The 20,141-nt window shown below is 48.4% G+C and overlaps 1 long non-coding RNA gene across 1 annotated transcript; it reads right to left on the reverse strand.

Moving 5' to 3' along the window:
* LOC111156436 lies at positions 1-5,457 on the reverse strand. Its single transcript, XR_002641205.1, has 2 exons — positions 5,278-5,457; positions 1-1,315 (listed from the first exon to the last, which is right to left on the reverse strand). It is a non-coding gene; the product is annotated as an uncharacterized LOC111156436 (long non-coding RNA).
* Positions 5,458-20,141: the final 14,684 nt, after the last annotated feature.

Genomic DNA, 20,141 nt, shown 5'->3' on the forward strand with positions numbered 1-20,141 from the left:
TAGCATGTAAGATTTTACTTTAATTTTAATTGACACTTTGCTCAAAACCACAAAACAGTGAACATTTCAGTGGCTCAATGTTAGGGTTACACACAAAATCCTGATGTCCAATAGTCACAGTATCCTACGTTAGTTATTTCACATTCAGTGCGGGTTGTTAAAAAAAAAAACCAAAACAAAAAACAACACACATCAGTGAGGTGACTGGAATACAAGACAAGCATTTCAGTTCAGTAACAAATTAAACGTAGCACCTTTAAAATAAATACTGTTAACTACTTTGTAAGTATGAAAGTATTTCAACAGGAAAAAACAATCCATTTCAACAGGGCAAAACAGCAGCATTTTCAAGGTTGAGATGAAATCTGTGTAAACACACATCCACCTGCCTCTCAGCCTCCTACTATGAACACACACTTTTGTGGGTTGAGGACCTCCCCACCCACAGCTAAAAAGAGCTCCTGCTGAGTTTCTTTTAGATTCCAAATCTGAAAAGCTGCCACAAGCTTTAGGCCAGGGGCTGGAAAGGCTTGAGTGCAGCCCCAGGGAGCTCGATGTATTTAAGCAGGATGGAGCTCTTTTTCAGATGGGCCAACCAGTAATCAGCCCAACTCAGAGCCTTCCAGCCCCAGGGTGCTCATGGTCACAGGCCTAGCTAATGCGGCCTGACTTCATCAGGGGCATCTGGGTGCAGACCCAGATGTGGCACGAGGACCGATGGCCTAAGTTCCCCACAACTGACACTGCTTTGCAACCAGGGCATTCCAGGCCAGCTCAATCTAACTAAAAACACGGGTGACTCTTAACCCCACTGTGACCAAATGGTTCTCAAGTACGAAATGTCTACATGTCAAGTCTTCCACTTATGAGTATTTTCCAATATTCGGGATGAGTCCTTTCCAGTGTGGTTTTCCCACCACTAACATAGTTAGCTGTTTTCCCATCTTTATACTGAAACTTGTAGCCTCAGGTCCTTGTAACAAGTGTTAAGTGCAGCCAGATATACAAAGAAACACCGAGAAGCAGAGTCAGTTATTTACATTACAGTGTTAGGAAAAAAATAACTGCCAGATGGATGTTTTTTCTAAATCATTTCACATTTACCAACTGTCCAGACTGAAGGTCATTTCCAAGTGGTGAAGTTCTAATTCCAACTTCTCCAATGACCCATGTGCAACACAATTTATACTTTCCCCCAATACTTGTGGAAGAACTTGGTCGCTCAGCTGTCACCGACGGCGAATGGGCTTGTAGACACAAAATGCCATAAGGATCACGGTCACTAGCAGGATGCTGAAAATGGTTCCCATCAACACTGCAAAAGGAAAACAGGTTACCTCCTAATGGCAGCTCCATGTTGTCATTCATCCAGTTTTTGCCAATAATTTGCCAAATGCCACTCAGTGCCAGGCACTGTTCCAGGTGTGTGGGAAACAGACACCAACAGATTCTATCTAAGGATGTTTCCAAGTAGGTGGGGGAGAAAATGTAAACAAGTAAGAGCAGCTGACAGGGCCTGAAGAAATGTGACAATGATAGGGGTAGAGCGGTGAGGAGGGGTTAGGGTAGGTAGGGCAGTGGGGAAAGCATTTGAGGAGGTGACACACAAGCTGGGACCGTGATGAGAGGAAGGAGCCAGCCCCGTGAAGATCTGCAGGGATAGCACTGTGGCCCCAAGGGTCAGCAAAAGCAAGCGCTTGGGGCCAGACAAGCCTAGAAAGCCAATGAATAGAAAGAGGCGAGCATGGCTGAGGGGGGAGGAAGCGAGGCAGGAAATGAAGCCAGAGAGGAAGGCTGCAGCCATCTCATGCAGGGCCTCGCAGACCAGGATGCCAACATGGGTTTACTGTAAGTTTAAAGGGAGGGCCAAAGGCAAAGAGTGACATGATGTGATTCACGTGGGAAACCAGATCCTTCTGGCTGCATGGAGAACCACCCGATTATAGGTGACAAGAACAGAAGCAGGGAACCCAACGTTTTTAAAGCCATTCATAAAAACTGGAGATGAAAAAAAGAGTAAAGCATTTTAATCTCTAGAAGAGACAAAGGCCTTCGGATCCAAGAAGCAATGAACTTCACAAACCTATTCCATTTCAGAGAGTAAGTTTCAGGTCTAAAATCTCCAGGGAGCTCAAGTGAGAAATGGAACCTACAACTAGGTTGAGCCCCGGTAGAGGACTAGACCTAAGGACTGAGGCTTTAACGTAACCAGCAACCCATGGAAGGGAAGGGCAATCCCATTTGTGTGACTACCTCAGAGGTCTAACAAGAGTTTAAGATGTTACCTTTACCAAGCAAGTGTACATTTGTTTATACGTATGTGGGCCCATCCCAGGTTCCAGTGGGGGACTAACCATGGCTGTTCTCTAGTGTGCCTACTGAAAAAACAAGATTTGACCAAAGTTTTATTTAAATCAGTAATCTGGGGTATTTGTGACCCCTACAAAATGCCCCCATATGGAACCCAATTATTTAAATACTGACCATACAGAAATACTTTTTTTTTGGTGAGGAAGGGGAAGAAAGAATGTAGGTGATACAGACAACCTACAACTCATATAAGCTAAATGTCCTATCTCAAAACAGGCCTTGTTATCTAAATACCTGCCCTTATTTGCAGTTTTGAATTCCACGAATTTCTAAGGTTCTCATTGTAATTGGACCTCAAGTTGCCTTATTCCATTTAAACCATTCTCCTGCATTTGACATTCTGAAAGGACTCTCAAAAACAAAACAACCCTCTTTCTCCCCCCACCTTCCCCCCAAAAAGCCCCCAACCAAATTCCCAAAGCAGGAATATAGGAGGCTGGAAGTAGAGAACAGAATCTCAAAAAGCATTTGAAAAGGTTTAAAATGATGGGTTGTTAGGTACATAATGCCTGTGTGGATAGCTATCCATTTGGGGCTTGATAGATTCTCCCATTCTTCATCTTTGTCCTCTCCTGCACTTTACACATGGTATTAGTTGCTTGAATGGCAGGCTCAGGCAGAACCTAAGACTACTTGGGTCCTTCCTTATTGGTCACTTCCAATTGCCGAACTTCATTTCCTACATCTATAAAATGTGGCAAGTGAAACCCACCTCAAGAGGGTTTCCTGAAACCTAACTGTGGTATCCTATGAAAAGCACTCAACAGAGTGCAGACATAGAACATGCAGACGGTAAGTGAAAGCCGTTATGATGACCAAAACAGGCAACATGGAACGGCGGTCGTGAACTCAAGGTGTGGGGTCAGACTCAGACAGGCTCCCATCTATACTGACAGGCTATGTGTTCCCAAATAAATTACACGATCTCTCTGTTTCCTTCTCTGTCTCCCATCCAAGTACTAACCAGGCCCGACCCTGCTTAGCTTCTGAGATCAGACGAGATCGGGCGCGTTCAGGGTGGTATGGCCGTAGACTGTTTCCTTCTCTGTAAAGATGGAGACAAAAATACCCCCTGCACAGGATTGTTTAGGGTAGTGTTTTCTACGCTATCTGTGGTAAAGGACTAGTTTTTATAACTTGTGGCCAGTCCCAGGCCATTACTATGTGCATGACTAGTAAGCAGCTCCCTCTACCTATGAAGCAGGTCAGTCCATGGACACCTAGGTCTGGCCTCTACTTGCTTGGATGTGGTGACAGTGTCAAATTGTTAATTTTGTTAAAAACACTAAATTTCTGGGGCGCCTGGGTGGCTCAGTGTTTAAAGCCTCTGCCTTCGGCTCAGGTCATGATCCCAGGGTCCTGGGATAGAGCCCCGCATTGGGCTCTCTGCTCAGCAGGGAGCCTGCTTCCCCCCCCACCTGTCTGCCTCTCTGCCTGCTTGTCATCTCTGTCTGTCAAATAAATGAATAAAATCTTAAAAACAACAACAACAACACTAAATTTCTGTAGTCCTCTCTTTGCAGATAAATAATTTGGAAACCGCATTGGCCTGCAGACCACTCTTTGAATAGTATTATTGTTCAGCAGTGGTTCTCAGCCAGGGCGATTTGCCCCCAGTGGACAGCTGGTACTCTTTGGAGATATTCTGATTATTCAGACTGGGAGTCAGGTGTGCTACTGGCATCTAGCGGGTGAAGGCTGGAGATGCCCTCAACATCGTACAGTGCTCAGGACAGTGTACCTTACCTCCCCTGCAAAGAACCATCTGGTCCACGATGTCACAGTACCACTGTGGAGAAACTCTCCTGCTCCAAAGGATTAAGCAGCAGAGCACGTGGAAACCACTCAGCAGACTGCTAGGTACACAGTAAGTGGTCAACACAGACATTCAATTCAAACGTAAATGAGTCTCAAGATAATCCAAAAATTATACTACTATGTGGCACAGAGATTCAGATATATCACTGAGGAATAGAGGAAAGGAAGGGCTTTGGCAGAAGAGGAAGTTATTGGGAATTTTGCGAAGCTTTAAGCTCCAGGACCCCTTCCAAACCCATGTACACCGTATATACTTGTGTGTGTAAATAGGTGTCTTCACAAAACCTAGGTTCCAGTGCTAGTTTCCTACGTTCTCTGAAAGTCCTGTGCCCATGAAAACTTTCATAAGCAGAAATGGCATAAAGCAAAAAAAGCTACCATTAATTTAAGTGGAAAAAACTGAGCCTCCCAGACCCCAAAAATAACCTTGGGCTTTTCTGATACCTTAAGACACATTTAACTAAGGGATACACAAAATAAATCGAGAACACGCACAGATACTCAGACACATTTCAAAGCTGTAACAGCATAATGCTAAGAGGCTGAATGTAATTCCGGGATCGGAGTTCGGTGCTGTCACTCTCGCTGCTGGGGGTGTGCACTGCAGAACACCTGGTGAGCTCTCTTTTCACTTTTTTGCCTTTTTTCGTAAAAGGGAAAAATCCCCTTCAGATTTCTTTAGGTTAGCGAAAACAGATACTCATTCGAAAAGCAGGCTGTGTGTGTGTGTGTGTGTGTGTGTGTGTGTGTGTTGGCGGGGGGGGGGGGGGGGGGTGTACCAGTAATGGCTGCCGCCGCTATCCTAACTGTGTAAACGTGGGCAAATAACTTCACCTGAGTTTCCTCTTCATCCGGAAAACGGGGCTGCACTCCTGAGCTTTCTCATTAAGACACCCTTGTTGCCTAGCCTGGGCCCACGCAGCCAAAGATGGGGCTCAACAACGAGCTCATTCATGCAACCAGCACACAAGGAGAGCCTATCTGGTACAAGCCTGGCGCGGAGTGGGACGGGCTGAGCACAGCCGCAGCTGCAAAGCCCTCCCTCCCATGTCCCCTCTGCCCGCCGCCATTCGGCCGGCTGCCGCTCACCCAGGTTCTGCCCACGCAGCACAGCGTATGGCCGGCTCCGCTCCGGCGGCTCCATGGGGCTCGGGGCCTCCGCCTGCCCCGCCAGAAGGCTGCCCAGGCCGAAGCACAGCCACCAGCACACAAGATGCGCCATCTTTTCCAGGCCGCTGGGGCGGAGAGGTCACTTCCACCGAAAGCCCCGCTTCCGTTCCCCCCCCCCCCCCCCCCCCCCCTCCCGCCCCGTCCCCCCCCCCCCCCCCCCCCCCCCCCCCCCCCCCCCCCCGTCGTTGCCAGGGTAACCATAATCCCGGGCGGAGTGATGCTCGGTCCCCCGAGGTTCCTCCGGGATTGACGTCCCTCTGGCGAACGTTTTTAGTTCGCCCGGGCCATTTTTTAGAGGGATCACTGTTCCCTCTGGGGCAACGTCCCTCTCCATCACCACTCCGCCGTGACCAACGTTCCCCTTTTTGTGGGCGCGGGGCGAGCCTCTTTCCGTAGAGGGCTTTTGGGTCCGTTTTGGGTCTATTGAAGGTTTTTTAATGAATCCATGTATTTTCTTATTAGATCTTCGCTAAAGGCCCAAGAAATATGTTATGCCCCAATAATGGGCCCGTGATTAAAGGAGCGAGACTGATACAAAGCGAAGGTCAAGCAAAGCTTTATTTTGCGCCAAGCATCAAGAATCTAACGGAACGTTCGGCCGCAACTCTTACAAGAGAGGGCCCTTCTCTGTTTCACAGTCTAGCTTTTAAGGGCAAAGGTCATGTGGTTGGGCCTGGCCACACACAGGTGACCAATGAGATTGTAACACACACAGGAAACTCCACAGTGATGCTAGGTGACCAATTGAGTTACAATTTACCCTAGTAGACATTTGATTTAGCCTATCACACCTTGGTTAGGATTGGCCCCAAAAGGCTCCCAAAGGGCGGGGCCCATACTCCTTGGTAACCAGGGAGACAGTATGCATCCCCCCACTGATCAGATGTCTCCACCTGGCCTGACCCACACTTGTATCTGGGCTTTGTTACCTGGAGCTGGTTTCCGGGACTTGTTTTAAGTGAATCCCCTGGGGGAAGGGGAGCAGGGACAGTTTCTAAATAGGTCCTTACAAAGGGCCTTGGGTCTCACCTCTGAATCTGAGTGTCTGTATACCCTTCAGACTGAGAACCCATGTCCCAGAAGCTTTAATGAAAGCCTCTTGCTAAGTAGGTCCTTACAAAATAGACACTGTAGTACCATTTGACAAATGCCACCTTCTCAGGAAACCCTTACCCAGACATCCTTTTCTAAAATCTCCTACAACAAAGTGACTACCCCTGCAGCCCAGACAGTGAGAAACTGTCATCACGCTTAATTCTTGCTTTTCTGTGATGGACTTTCCTTCAAAACACACCCCCCAACTTCCTCCTTCTTTGTCATAAAATAAGTCCCTCTCCTTTGTTTGTTGAACTTGTCTATGGTTTTGCCATAGCTTGCAGGTACTGAATTGCAATCTCTCTTCGTCCCAAATAAATGCATGTAAATGACATGTTACGTTATAAGTGATTGAGTTTATTCTGTTATTCTGGATTATTCTGTTATTATTATGGAAAATATGTCTTAGAAAAGTGGGCTTAAAATGGACCCTAAAAATCACTGTAGTCTACCTAATAGTTTGTGGATTATTGCAATGCCTAGCTTTATTTTCTTTCTTTGGCTGCCCATCATTTAACTATTTCAGTTTAAATGCATACACCCTTCAATAAAAGGACTAGGAAAAAAAAAAGAAAAAAAAGGTGATTGTTTAATGAGAATGTACCATGTGTAATTACGTCCCCGGCACGTTGACCTCGGTTTTTGTTTCTGCTTCAGGATTTTTACTGTTCCCTTTGATGAAATGCTTTTCCCTATGCCATGTGCATGACAGGCAGCTATATAGCACCGAGGCCTCCGCCCAAGGGTCTGTTCCTCAGAGTGCCCTTTCCGGAGCCCCCAACACATCCTCCACACTCAGCCTACCTTCTCCTATGGTTGTCATTACTATCTCAAGTGATTCTGTTCTTTGACGTTTCCCGGTTGTTACCTGTCTTCCCCACCAAACTGTGAACTCTATGAAGGCAAGACAATGTCTGTCTGGTTCACCACTCTGCCCCTGGTGCCGGGAAAAGTCCCGGGAACAGGAAAAGTTTTCTCAAATGTCTGTTGTGTGGATGTGGAGTGAGCAGAAAGGCGAGGGGAGGAAGAAAAACAAGAAAAGTATTGAAAATAGCCCATTTTCTCCACTTAGTAGCCTACATATATTTGTACACTATATGTACTATATGTCTACTAAAGTAGCAGACCATTTACAATTAAATATAATATTTTCTACCTCCAATTTCTCACAGCCTTTGACCTTTTGATGCTCGGCTCATTGTACTTTGTATTCTGGTGACTTGTGAATGTCTTATTTCTCTAACTGGACTATAAATTTCTTCCATCGGGGGTGCAGGGCATTCATTTAATTTTAATTTCACATAAACAATGAATAACAATTAGTTAAAGGACATTCCTAATATTGCATGGGATATTATACTTGTTGCTTATCTGAAATTCAAACGTAAATGAGCAATGCTGTGCTTTTATTTTCTGCTATATATGACAATTCTACCTTCAGAGCACAATCTGACATTCATTTGTTTTTGTACCCTTCTTCCCCAAATTCCTAACATGGTGTGTGCTTTGCACATAGTAGGTGCTCAGTAAATGCTTGCATAGTGAATACAGGCATGATCACAGACTGTAGCATTTATCTGTGATATCTAAGTCCCTACATTTCAGGTAATACATTTCCATCTATAATTCTTTCTTCTAAAAGCATCAACAAAAGCAAAAATGACAAAATTTTGGGAGTTGCTAATCAATCAACTAATTAATATTGTGATTAAATATACATAACATATTATTTATCATTTTTACCATTCACAAATGTACAATCAGGTGGTATCAAATACATTAATAATGTTGTATAATTACCATTACTGTTATCTAGATCCAAAACTTATTCATCATCTTCCACCAAAATGCTCTATGCGTTAGACAATAACTCTCCCTTCTCCCCTCCCTCAGTTACTCTATTCTACTTTCTGTCCCTAGGAACTTAACCTGGGTACTTAACGTAAATAGAATCCTCTAATATTTGTCCTTCTGTGTCTGGCTCATTTCACTAAGCATGATGTTCTCAAAATCCATTCATATGATCAAATATTTCAAAATTTCATTCCTTTGTGTGGCCTAATAATATTCCATTATATATATTTCTTTTTTAAAAAAGTTTTGTTTACTTAAGTAATCTCTACACCCAATATGGGGCTTGATCCTACAACACTGAAATCATGACCCAAGCTGAAATCAAGAGTCCAAAACCCAGCTGACTGAATCACCCAGGTACCCCCATCCTAGTAGTTTTAAAGTCATATATCACTGTGGTTTTGATTTGCACTGGGAGGCACTCGTTTTTTAAAATTTCTTTTTTTTTTTAAAGATTTTATTTATTTTTTTATTTGACATAGAGAGAGAGAGAGAGCGCGCACAGGCAGGGGGAGGCAGAGGGGCAGAGGCAGAGGAGAAGCAGACTCCCCGCTGAGCAGGAAGCTGGATGTGGGACTCGATCCCAGGATCCTGAGATCATGACCTGAGCTGAAGGCAGACACTTAACCGACTGAGCCACCCAGGAGCCCCTATTTTTCTTTTTAATTGCAGTATAATTAACATACAGCATTATATTAGTTTCATTGTATAATGTAACAATTCAACAATTTTTTTTTTTTGTTGTTTGTTTTTTGGTGATGGTATTTTTTTTTTTTTTTTTTACATTATAAACATATATTTTTATCCCCAGGGGTACAGGTCTGTGAATCGCCAGGTTTACACACTTCACAGCACTCATCATAGCACATACCCTCCCCAATGTCCATAATCCCACCCCCCCAACCCCCCTCCCCCCATTAACCCTCAGTTTGTTTTGTGAGATTAAGAGTCACTTATGGTTTGTCTCCCTCCCAATCTCATCTTGTTTCATTTACTCTTCTCCTACCCCCTTAAGCCCCCAACAACAATTATTTTTTTAAGTAGGCTTCTTGTCCAGTGTGGAACCCAATGTGGGGCCAAACTCATGACCCCAAGATCAAGACCTGAGCTGACACCAAGAGTCAGACACTTAACCAACTGAGCCATCCAAGTGCCCTATGATTCAACAATTCTGTACATTATTCAGGGCTCATCATGATAAGTGTACTCTTACTCTCCATTGCCTATTTCACCAATTCCCCACTCACCTCCCCTCTGGCAACCACCAGTTTGTTCCCTATATTTAAGAGTCAGTTTTTTTGCTTGTCTCTTTTCCTCTTTGTTTATTTTGCTTAAGTTCCACATATGAGTGAAGTAATATGGTATTTGTTTTTCTCTGCCTGGCTTATTGCACTTAGCATTATACCCTCTAGTTCCACCCATGTAGTTGCAAGTTGCAAGATTTCATTCCTTTTCATGACTGAGTAATTTTCTGTTGTATATACATAACACTTCTTCTTTATTCATCTACCCATGGGCATTTGGACTGCTTCCATAGCTTCGTTACTATAAATAGTGCTGCAATAAACATAGCAGTGTGTATATCTAATTCAAAAAGATACATACAACCCTAGGTTGACTGCAGCATTGTTGTATAATAGCCAAAATATGGAGGTTGGGGGGGATGCCAAAGTTTTAACTTAGGAAAGAAGTGTTTTGTGACTGTGGTTTAGGAAAATACTTTAGTGGCCTTTTTGGTTATGAAAGGCAAAGCCCAGAGCACAGTCTGGAATGGAGAATTGAAGACAAAAGAAGCTAAACTGCTTAAATAATAAAATCATCTCAATTTCTAATTGTCACCTGGTACCGAGAAACACATGGTGTAGGTCTTGAGATGGAAGCATGATACAAAGAGCTGGGAGAATGGCTGGCTTGGGAGGAAACTGATCCCAGCCCTCTAGCATCACAAGATGGACAGTCAGTGCTATCTGGTCTTTGGGGTTCTCTGCTTTTCTGTGATGTGCTCTAATTCCAAACCCACTCACTGTCCAAATCTTTAGTGCACTTGGCCTGCTATAGCAAAATACCATAGACTAGATAGTTTGCAAACAAAAAAATGTTCGCTCATAGTTCCAGAGGCTGAAAAGTCTAAGATCAAGTCAGCATTGTTACTGAACCCAAGTCTGGCTGCCCGTCACCTGAAAGATCATCATAGAAGAGATGAGTTTCGATTGGAATGGAATTTGAATTTCATTCAGGAGACTGGCAACCTGGGGAGAAGGTGGACTCCTGTCCAAAAGCCAACTCTGAGGTTTCTGCCTGGCCCAGGAGTTTTTAAAGGTGTTTAAGGTCATTCATCAGCAAAGGGGGTGCAGTCGCCTGCAGTGTTTCTTCATCATGTGCAGACTCTGTGCTAACTACAAATATTGCCTTGGTGGTCTGGGGTTGTACAAGGAGATCTGATTCTAGTTCTGTGATGTGCAGGAGTCCTCTGTTCTTTCTGCAAAGGAGGGCAAAGTTTACAGCTCCACAAAGGAGGTCAGTAAAGTCATTTGTGTGACCTAAAAGAGAAAAAATAGGCTGATCAGAAAGCTGAGCTGGCTTCAAACAGACTTGCTGGCCTCTGTGGCCTGGGAAAGCTCTGGTTCTTCATTCCTTAAGGGGAGCAGCCTGCAAATCTCAAAGCAAGGCCATTAGTTCTGTTACAGGTCAAGGGCATTAGGTTAGCAAGTAAGGAGTGTGTTCACTTGAAGCAAGTTACGCCTTAAGACCAGATGGAGTGTTATCAGGGCATCATAGTCATTTTCTGGGGAGAGCCCCCTTCCTTGTTCTTAGCTGGTGCCTTCTTGCTTTGTCATGATGGAAGGGACAAGGGAACTCTGTGGGATCTCTTTTTTAAAATTTAATTTAATTTTTGAAAAGGTTCTACTTATTATTATTATTATTTATTTATTTATTTATTTTTTTGGAAAGAAAGCATGAGCAGGGCAGAGGGAAAGAGCGAAGTAGAGGCTCAGCCAAGCAGGGAGCCCAATATGGGCCTCAATCCCAGGACTCTGGGATCATGACCTGAGCAGAAGGTAGATGCTTATGGACTGAGCAACCCAGGTGCACTCTCTCTATTTTAAAAAAATATTTATTTATTTATTTGAGAGAGAGATTGAGAGAGAGAGTGTATCCTCAAGGTGATTGCATACAAAGCATGGAGCCAGACACAGGCTTGCTGGCAAGGACTGGGGAGATTATGACCTGAACTGAAATCAAGAGTCAGCTGTTTCATTGACTGAGCCACCAGGCGCCACTGTGGGATCTCTTTCATTATACCATTTGTGAGGGCTCCACCATCATAACTTAGTCACCTCCCAAGGCCCCACCCCCTAACACCATAACATTGGGGGTTAAGATTTTAATATATGGATTTAAGGGGGCACACACATTTAGACTATGGCAGGGATTATGCACATTAATGCATAATAGGGGCATCTTGGGCAATGGAAGAAGAGGGTCATGGCCATGTTTGAGGTGATTCAGCCTAAAGCCACAGAACCCCGACCTCGAGACAGTTGAGGAAATTATCAAGGGTAACTGGAAAACATATGGGAGAAATTCTGAGCAGGAAGCGAATATCAGGAGAATCACTGGAGATGTTCAAGAAGGATTGGACATCCCCTGGTGTGATAGTGTGATTTCAGTTTTTGCCTGCCCAGGATCTAGTCCTCTCCTCCCAATTACAGCAAGAGACCTGTGGGGAATCACCCACCCTTCCAGGTTTATAGGGTAATAACACCTCATCCCGAACTCCACCAGTGAACACATGACCCAGATGTGACCAATCAGCATCAGCCATCCCTCTGGCTACAGTGATTGGTTTGGAACCTGGAGCATGTGATTCAGAGCTAGACCAATGGGGATTATACTCAAACTTTTTTTTTTTTCTTTTTTCTTTTGCCTGATCTGTTAAAAGCCATTTTGGGCCTCTGTGGCGGTGATGAAGTCAACACGGAAGAGAATAGATCTGCGATGACAATGGTGATGGAAATGGTGGAAGTCTGATGACACTGAGCACCTAGCCCGGGACTCCTGGGCTACATTTTCTGCAGTCACGCAGAATTCATGAGCAGTCATGCAGTCACTAAGCCAATTGATTTCATTTTTTTGCTTTAGCTTGTTTGTTGGGTTGGGTGGCTGTGATTTTCAGCCTGAAGGATCCTGACACATGGTGGATCCAGAGAAACCCGAGTTGAAGAAGAAGTACTCCAGTTATCTTAGCGAAGGGGACGGCTGTCTCAGTTGTTGTCCTGTCTGGTCAGCTAACACAACTGTCTGTGCTCTCGCCTCCTCCCTCTGACTGGGGCAGTTCATCCCAGTGTGCAATGTCATCAAACCGGAATCCCCTTAGAGCCTTCATGTTCTAAAGTCTAAAGACGATTTATTTTTCTTACTTGGGCACTGGAGATTACGTCTTGAAAATGTTAAAAGTCTGGCAGAAGTGGAGTGTCAGATGATGACGGTGGACTGGCTTCCAAAAAAGTTATATATTTAAAATACAGCTGCAAAATGTGTATTTTTCAGCTACATTTTGAGCAGAGGAGCAAGGGTCTTCTCCTGGACCGTTTGCCTCTTCTGTTGTTGATTAAGGTTGACTTTTTTATTTTCCTCAAACAGAATCCTGTTTATGCTCTTGTGTCCTGAGACAGGGTGAAATTTAGTTTTGTTAACACTTTAAAACCATCAGCTCTAGCAGCTTTTGCCTTCTGCCAGTCCCAGTACACCTACTTTGACTGCTTCTAAAGTTACATATTTTCTTTTTGATGACACTAAGTCACAACTGTATTCCAAGGCTTGTGTCCCTGGCCAGGGAGTTTTCTGTAAAAGAAACTCTTCCTCCTCCTCCTCCTCCCTCTCCCTCTCCTTCTCTTCTCTTCACAGACCCTAGAGGGTGGGATTTAGCCTTTTTCTCCTGCAGCTACTTACATTAATTTCCCCAGTGGGAGTTTGCATAGAGAGGAGCTTGCCTGCCTTCTGCTGGGGCAGTGGTAAAGCTTTCCTTGCCCATAGGAATGTTTCTGCATGGTAAGGTTTGACTGGATGCTGTGTTTCAGCATCTCACTTTTCAGGGGCCAATTCCTTCCTCTTGTCCCTGGATGTGTGTCACAGAACCCAGGACAGTACAGTGGCCTCACCCTGGAACTTCACATCCTGAGTTAAAGTGGAGAATAGTTCCTGTCAGGGCTCCAGGTCCCTGATCTTGGACACCAGCTCCCTCAGCTGAACACTTGTCTTGATCTCGCTCTTCTGAGGGACCACAGAGCAGAAGAGATACAACAAACCTTCCCCACGGGGCTCCTTCTGCCCTGAATTGGTGCACTTGTGGCCGCAGACATAAGCACATTTTAGGTACATGGGTTTTTCAAGATAAGACATCTACTTCCTTCTTTAAAATGTTCAGCCGGACCCACTCTCTGCAGAAAAACATGTAGACTGGAGTTTCCTAATGACCCAAATGACCTTGAGTGCTTGGGTTCTTAATCTTTGCTTGCATAGACATGTTATGTAGCTACTACACGTCATCCCTCTACTAGGAAATGACACACAATATAAAGATAAGTGACTTTTGGCCACAAACTTCTGATATTTGAGATGCTAATGAGAATAAAAAGCTCGGTTGGTCATTCAGCCTTGACCTGAGCTGGTGAATTGAACCAGATTGTGGGTGTCCAATACTGTAGCCACCGACCACCCGTGGCCATCGAGCACCTGGATTTCAGCTCCTCTGAGTTGAGATGTGCTCTGAGGGTAAAATGCACACTGGATTCTGAAACTAGAAGAAGGAAGAAGAAGTTAAATTATCTTATTGAGATCTTTAAAACAATTCTTACTGATGTAAATACATGTGGAAGGGATACCATTTTTCCAATTACAATTATTTTGACTTCCTTCCTTTTACTGTGTGTAATGTGATTACAGAAAATTTGTAACTGACGTAGGCGGGACACATTAGGTTTCTGCAGGCATTGCCAGACTCAACTCCCGAGAGCCTCCAACTTGGAAAACTGGTCCTACCTGGCTGCCACTCAGAACCACAGCTGCCACTGAGGGGTAGAATCAGTCAGTGGGGAAACTCAGTGCAGCATCTCGTAGAGCAGTCCGAGCTATGGTCTGGTTAAGGAATAGAAAGACTTGGTCCTCTCTCCAGTGTGGGTATTGAAAATCTAGTCCTGCCCACAGCTCCTAGAGCAGAGAGCCTGAGTGTACGCAGTGTCTCTAGGTGCAGACGCTGTGTTTGGAGTTGAGTTGGCCTCCAAAACATTGCTGTATTAGGAAAATACTTCATTCCCCAGACTTTCTCTCTCATATTTGTTTTTTGTGGAACCCTGAGAGTTAAATAAAAAAAGTTTCAAGATTGGATGTGTCCTCTATGAGAGTCTTCTCCGGTCTCCCACTCCCTCCAAGGTGACTCGGTTCTGGAGTGAGATTGATCCAGATGGGATCTCTGTTAAAGGGCTCTCCTCTCACTCTACCATAGCAGCAATCGCCTTTTAAATTTGATTCTTTTTAATTTAATTCTAGGAGAAAAGCGATTTACTGATGACAGAAAGGTGGCCACAAATGTTTGTACTCAACATTCACTTAGGCCTGGGACACTTGTCTGGCGCTGCCATACACCCTTTCCGCAAGGCCTCTCTTCTCAGGGAGCCACGAGGACGTTCTTCGGAAGGAGGGCCTCGCGTAGGTGGGCTCTCCTCGAGAAACGCACCCGCCAGGCCACTCTCCTCATGCTTGCTCAGGCAGGGCCAGGGCCTACTGCTCCCGTCAGACTGAGAGCGGGGCTTCTCGGAAGTGCTTTTGGCGGACTCAGAACTGGAGTCTGCATTGTGCTCTGGGTCCTGGCGCAAGGGATCCCGCTTAGGGCGCCGGCCCGGCAGAGCGCAGCCACCAGAGCCCTGTCAGCGTGTTGGGTTGCTCTGAGGCCCGAGTTCAGGTGGGCGCCTTCTCGGAGATCCTCTGAGCCGAGCACCCGCCACCTTCCTTCTGCTTTGTGCACCGCACATGGGTGGTGAATCTTTCTCTCCTCAGGGAAGAGCCTAGCTCGTGAAAGGCTTCCTGGTTAGAGGCATTGTTTCTCGTAGTTGCGGGCGTGGCACACGGCTTAGGCTTCCTGGCTGAGGTTTGTGAAGCTCTTTCTCCTTGGAGTCGCGCATCAGGGGACAGTGGTCACCTTCCAAATAGACTTCTTTCCTCACAGGGCAGCAGCTAGCCATTTCTGCAAGTGTTTCCACGCGTACCCACGGAAATGGCTTCCCCCTTCAGGATGCCAGATGGTGACCTGAGCGCCGCCGGCCCCTGAGCCCCATCTCTCCCACGTCGGGATGCGCGCCACTTGCTGGCAGAGCGACTCTTCCTTCTTCCTGGAAAGTCTTCGCGTGAGGAGGTTTTGCCCTGGAGAGTTGTTTCTTAAGCTTCAGGCCTCTGTATGCTCATTGCACTTCCCGGAGGCTGTGTGGAAACCGTGCTGTCTCCGTGAAAGACGGGCAACGCGGGAGCTACGGACGTCCCCCTCCGTTGCTCCTTTCTGGCCTAGCTGAGCGAAGGGGTGCCTACTCTGATGTCCTCCGACGCGAGGGCAGGGTACCTTCCTCAGGCTTCCGCACCAACACGCCGGCACGCGAATCTTTCTCTCTTCGCGAGAGAGGCCTGCACATGAAAGGCAGCATGGCTTCAGGATTGTTTCTTGGAGGTAACGCTGTGGTTCTCTCTCGAGTTGTCCGGGCTCAGCTTTGAGAAGGCATTCTCCTCCGTGGAGCCACACGTGCGGGGACGGTGTTGGCATCCCACACTGACTTCTTTCTCACAGGGAGGCAGAGGGACATCATCTCAGGCGTTCACACACACTCTGAGTTAGCAAACCGCTCCCCCATGTACAACGCCAGGTGTTGAGCCGGCAAAGGCAGGCCCCTCAACCCGGGCGCTCCCCCGTCAGGAAGCGGCTGCTTCCTCGCACATCCACGCTTCTCTCTTCATGGACACTGGGGGAGGAGGCTTTTCCCAGAGAACGGTGTTGCTTTGATTTCAGGGCCCTGCTGGTTCGTTTGGCTTCCGAGCCCCTGTGTAAAACAACTCTGTCTCCCTGAAACACGCTATCATACCAGAGGTGCTGGCGGCACCCAGAGTTCCCTGGGTTGGAAGCCAAAGCCCTCAGGGTGAGTGTACGATCACCAGTGTCTGAGAGAAGTCGTTTTGGCTTTAGGGGAAACTGGAGCTGACTGGGTCCCCTCCATGAAGCTCCTTCAGGGAGGTGAGGGGTTCGCGCCTTGCCCTGTGCTTCTGGGTGTCACAACTGCTTCTATCTTCACGGGACTGAGTGTGGCAGGCAGGGAAACTGCAACATCCCGATGTACTCCTGTGGAACTTGCTTTGTGCTTCCACACCTCCTCCACGCCAGCCCCGTCCTCCCCCCCATTTTAGGCAGGTCTCCCTGCATAGGCCGCATCCAATGATGTGTGCCTGAAGGAGGGCGTCAACGACCTGTCCTCTGCGTGAGACAGGTATGCAGCACAGTGCTTTCCTAACGCTTGCTCTGGGGGGGCCCAACGATGGCGACGGTCAGGCTGAGATAAGTGGGGCTGCTGTCAGAAGTACACCCCGCAATCAGACCTGCAGTGTGTTCTGCAAGGGTCCCGCGGGCACGGTAACAGCTAGAGCCGGTTTTGACACCCTTGTGTGGGGCTTCTGTGAGGCCTAGTGAAGGGCCATCTTCTCACATGTCCTACAACCCTATGGTTAGGAACAATTTTTATGCTTCTGCACCAATGCCCGGGAGCGACCCAGAGGTCCCTGGGGTGGAGGCCCAAGCCATCAGGGTGTGTGCACTTGTGTCCGCTTCTGAGAGAAGGCTTTGGGCTTTAGGGGGACGCGGAGCAGACAGGGCCCCCTCCGTGAAGCTCGTTCAAGGGGCTGAGGGGTTGGCGCCTTGCTCTGGGCTTCTAGGTGTCACCCCCGCTTCTCTCCCCACGGGACGGAGTGGGGCTTGCTGGGCCAATGCGTCGTCCCGAAGCAAGCCCGTGGCATTGGCTCTGAGCGTCCACTGCCCGATTCAGGCAGGCCTCAATCCTCAGGGCACCACCAGAGAGGTTTGCCTGAAGACCGGCGTCACCATCCTGTCCTCTCCATGAGCCGGGTGTGTAGCACGGTGCTCACCCAATGCTTGCTCCTGTGGGGCCGACAGAAGGGCCGGTGTCGGGCTGAGGGAAGCGGGGCTGCTGTCAGTGGTCCTCCCAAGCCCTCCGAAAGAGAGTGTTTGTTCTGCGGTGGGTCCCGCATCCCAGTCGCTGTAGGAGCCGCTACCGACGCACTTGTGCGGGGCTGCAGTGAGGCCGAGGGATGGGGCCACCAGCTTGGATGGTCCCCTTAGGCTTCCGCCCAACCCGCCAAGCCGACTCTCTTCCCACGTGAAAGGAAGCTCGGCTTCAGGCTTGTTTCTGGGAGGTAAGGGGGTGGTGCTTTCGCAAGGTTTCCAGGCTAAGCTTTGAGAAGGCATCCTTCTCCGTGCAGCGACGTGTGTGGGGACGGTGTTGGCATTCCACCCTGACTTGTTTCTCACAGGGAGGTCGAGGGGCTTGACCTGGGGCATTCCCACACACTCGGAGGTAGGAAACCGCTTCCCCGTGTAAGACTGGAGGCGCTGCTCCGGGAGAGGCCGGCCCCACTGCCCGGGCGGACTATCCTCAGGAAGCGGGCCAATTCCTCTCCTATCCACACTTCTCTCTTTGTGCACGTCATTCAGGGATGACGTGTTTCCCGGAGCACGGTGTTGCTTTGAATGGAGGGCTGCGCTGTCCCTTTCGGCTTCCAGGTCCTTGGGTGAAATGACTGTCCCTGAAGCCCGCTGTTGCACCAAACATGCTGGCGGCACCCACTTGTCCCTGCGGTGTAGGCCCAAGCCGTCAGGGTGTGGGCACTTCCCTAAGCGTCTGAGAGAAGGCTTTGGGCTTTAACGGAAAGTGGGGTTGACAGGGCATCCTCGGTTAAGCTCGTTCAAGAAGCTGAATGGTTGGCGCCCTGCTCTGCCCTTCTAAGTGTCCGCACTGCTTCTCTCTTCATGGGACAGAGTTGGGCTTCCTGTGCAAATGCGTTTTCCTGATGCCATCCCGTGGCAGTGGCTCTGTGCTTCCTCCGCTCATTCCCGGCAGGCCTCCCTGCGCACAGCGCCCCCAGAGAGGTTTGCCTGAAGGACGGCGTCGCTGTCCGGTTCTCTCCGCGAGCCATGTGCGCAGCACGGTGCTCCCCTAATGTTCGCCCCTGTGGGGCCTAGGACCCCGCCGGGGCATCAGGCTGAGGGAAGCGGGGCTGCCGTCAGAAGTGCACCCGCGCCCTCAGAACGAGACTGTTTGTTCTGCTGTGGGTCCAGCGTCACGGTCGCAGCACAAGCCCCAGTCGACGCCCTCGTGCAGGGCTTCGGTGTGGCTGAGGCAAGGGGACGCCTTTCAGAAGGCCCCCCCGATCCGAGGCCAGGCAGGTAGACTTCCTTAGGCTTCCGTACCAAACCGGCAGGGCTGCTTTTTCTGTCTTCCCGAAAGAGGTCCGCATGCGAATGGCAGCTTGGCATCATTCTTCTCTCTGGGAAATAAGGCGGTGGTGCTTCCTCGAGGTTTCCAGGCTAAGTTTTGAGAAGGCATCCTTGTCTGTGGAGCTACGTGTGTGGGGACGGTGTTGGCATTCCACCCTGACTTGTTTCTCACAGGGAGGTCAAGGGGCTTGATCTGGGGCGTTCCCACACACTCGGAGGCTGCAAACCGCTTCCCCGTGTAAGACTGGAGGCGCTGCTCCGGGAGCGGCCGGCCCCACTGCCCGGGCGGACTGTCCTCAGGAAGCGGGCCAATTCCTCTCCTATCCACACTTCTCTCTTCACGCACGTCGTTCAGGGATGACGTGTTTCCCGGAGCACGGTGTTGCTTTGAATGGAGGGCTGCACTGTGCCTTTCGGCTTCCAGGCCCCTGGGTGAAACGACTGTCTGTCCCTGAAGTCCGCTGTCGCACCAGACATGCTGGCGGCACCCACTTGTCCCTGTGCTTGAGGCCCAAGCCATCAGGTTGTGGGCACTTCCCTACGCCTTTGTAAGAAGGCTTTGTGCTTTAGCGGAATGAGGAGTTGACAGGGCACACTTGGGTAAGTTCATTCAAGAAGCTGAGGGATTGGCGCCGTGCACTGTGCTTTTAGGTGTCACCACCACTTCTCTCTTCATGGGATGGAGTGGGGCTTGCTGTGCCAATGCGTTCTCCTGAAGCCATCCTGTGGCAGTGGCTCTGCGCTCCGTTGCTCATTCCTGGTAGGCCTCCCTGCACAGGGCGCCCCCAGAGAGGTTTTTCTGAAGGACGGCATCACCGTTCTGTTCTCTCCGCGAACCGGGTGTGCAGCAGGTTGCTCTCCTAACTCTCGCCACATTAGGGCCAAATGCAATGTGTCAGGATGAGGGAATTGGGGCTGCTGTCAGTAGTCCACCCGTGCCCTCAGAACTAGTGTTTTCCTGCTGAGGATCCAGCATCAAGGTCGCAGCAGAAGCCCCTCTCGACAGCCTTGTACGGGGCTTCGGTGAGGCCGAGGCAAGGGGCCGCCTTTTCCGATGGCCCCCAATCTGAGGCCCGGCAGGCAGACTTCTTTAGGCTTCTGCACTAAACCGCCAGGGTGACTCTTTCTCTCTCCGCGAAAGAGGCCTGCCCGTGAAAGGCAGCTCGGCTTCAGGCTTGTTTCCTGGAGGTAAGGCGGAGGTGCTTCCTCGAGGTTTCCAGGCCAAGCTTTGAGAAGGCATCCTTCTCCGTGCTGCGACGTGTGCGGGCACGGTGTTGGCATTCCACTC

This window comes from Enhydra lutris, unplaced genomic scaffold, assembly GCF_002288905.1.
Source record: "Enhydra lutris kenyoni isolate GAN:26980312 unplaced genomic scaffold, ASM228890v2 scaffoldscaffold46, whole genome shotgun sequence".
Classification (NCBI taxonomy): Eukaryota; Metazoa; Chordata; class Mammalia; order Carnivora; family Mustelidae; genus Enhydra; species Enhydra lutris.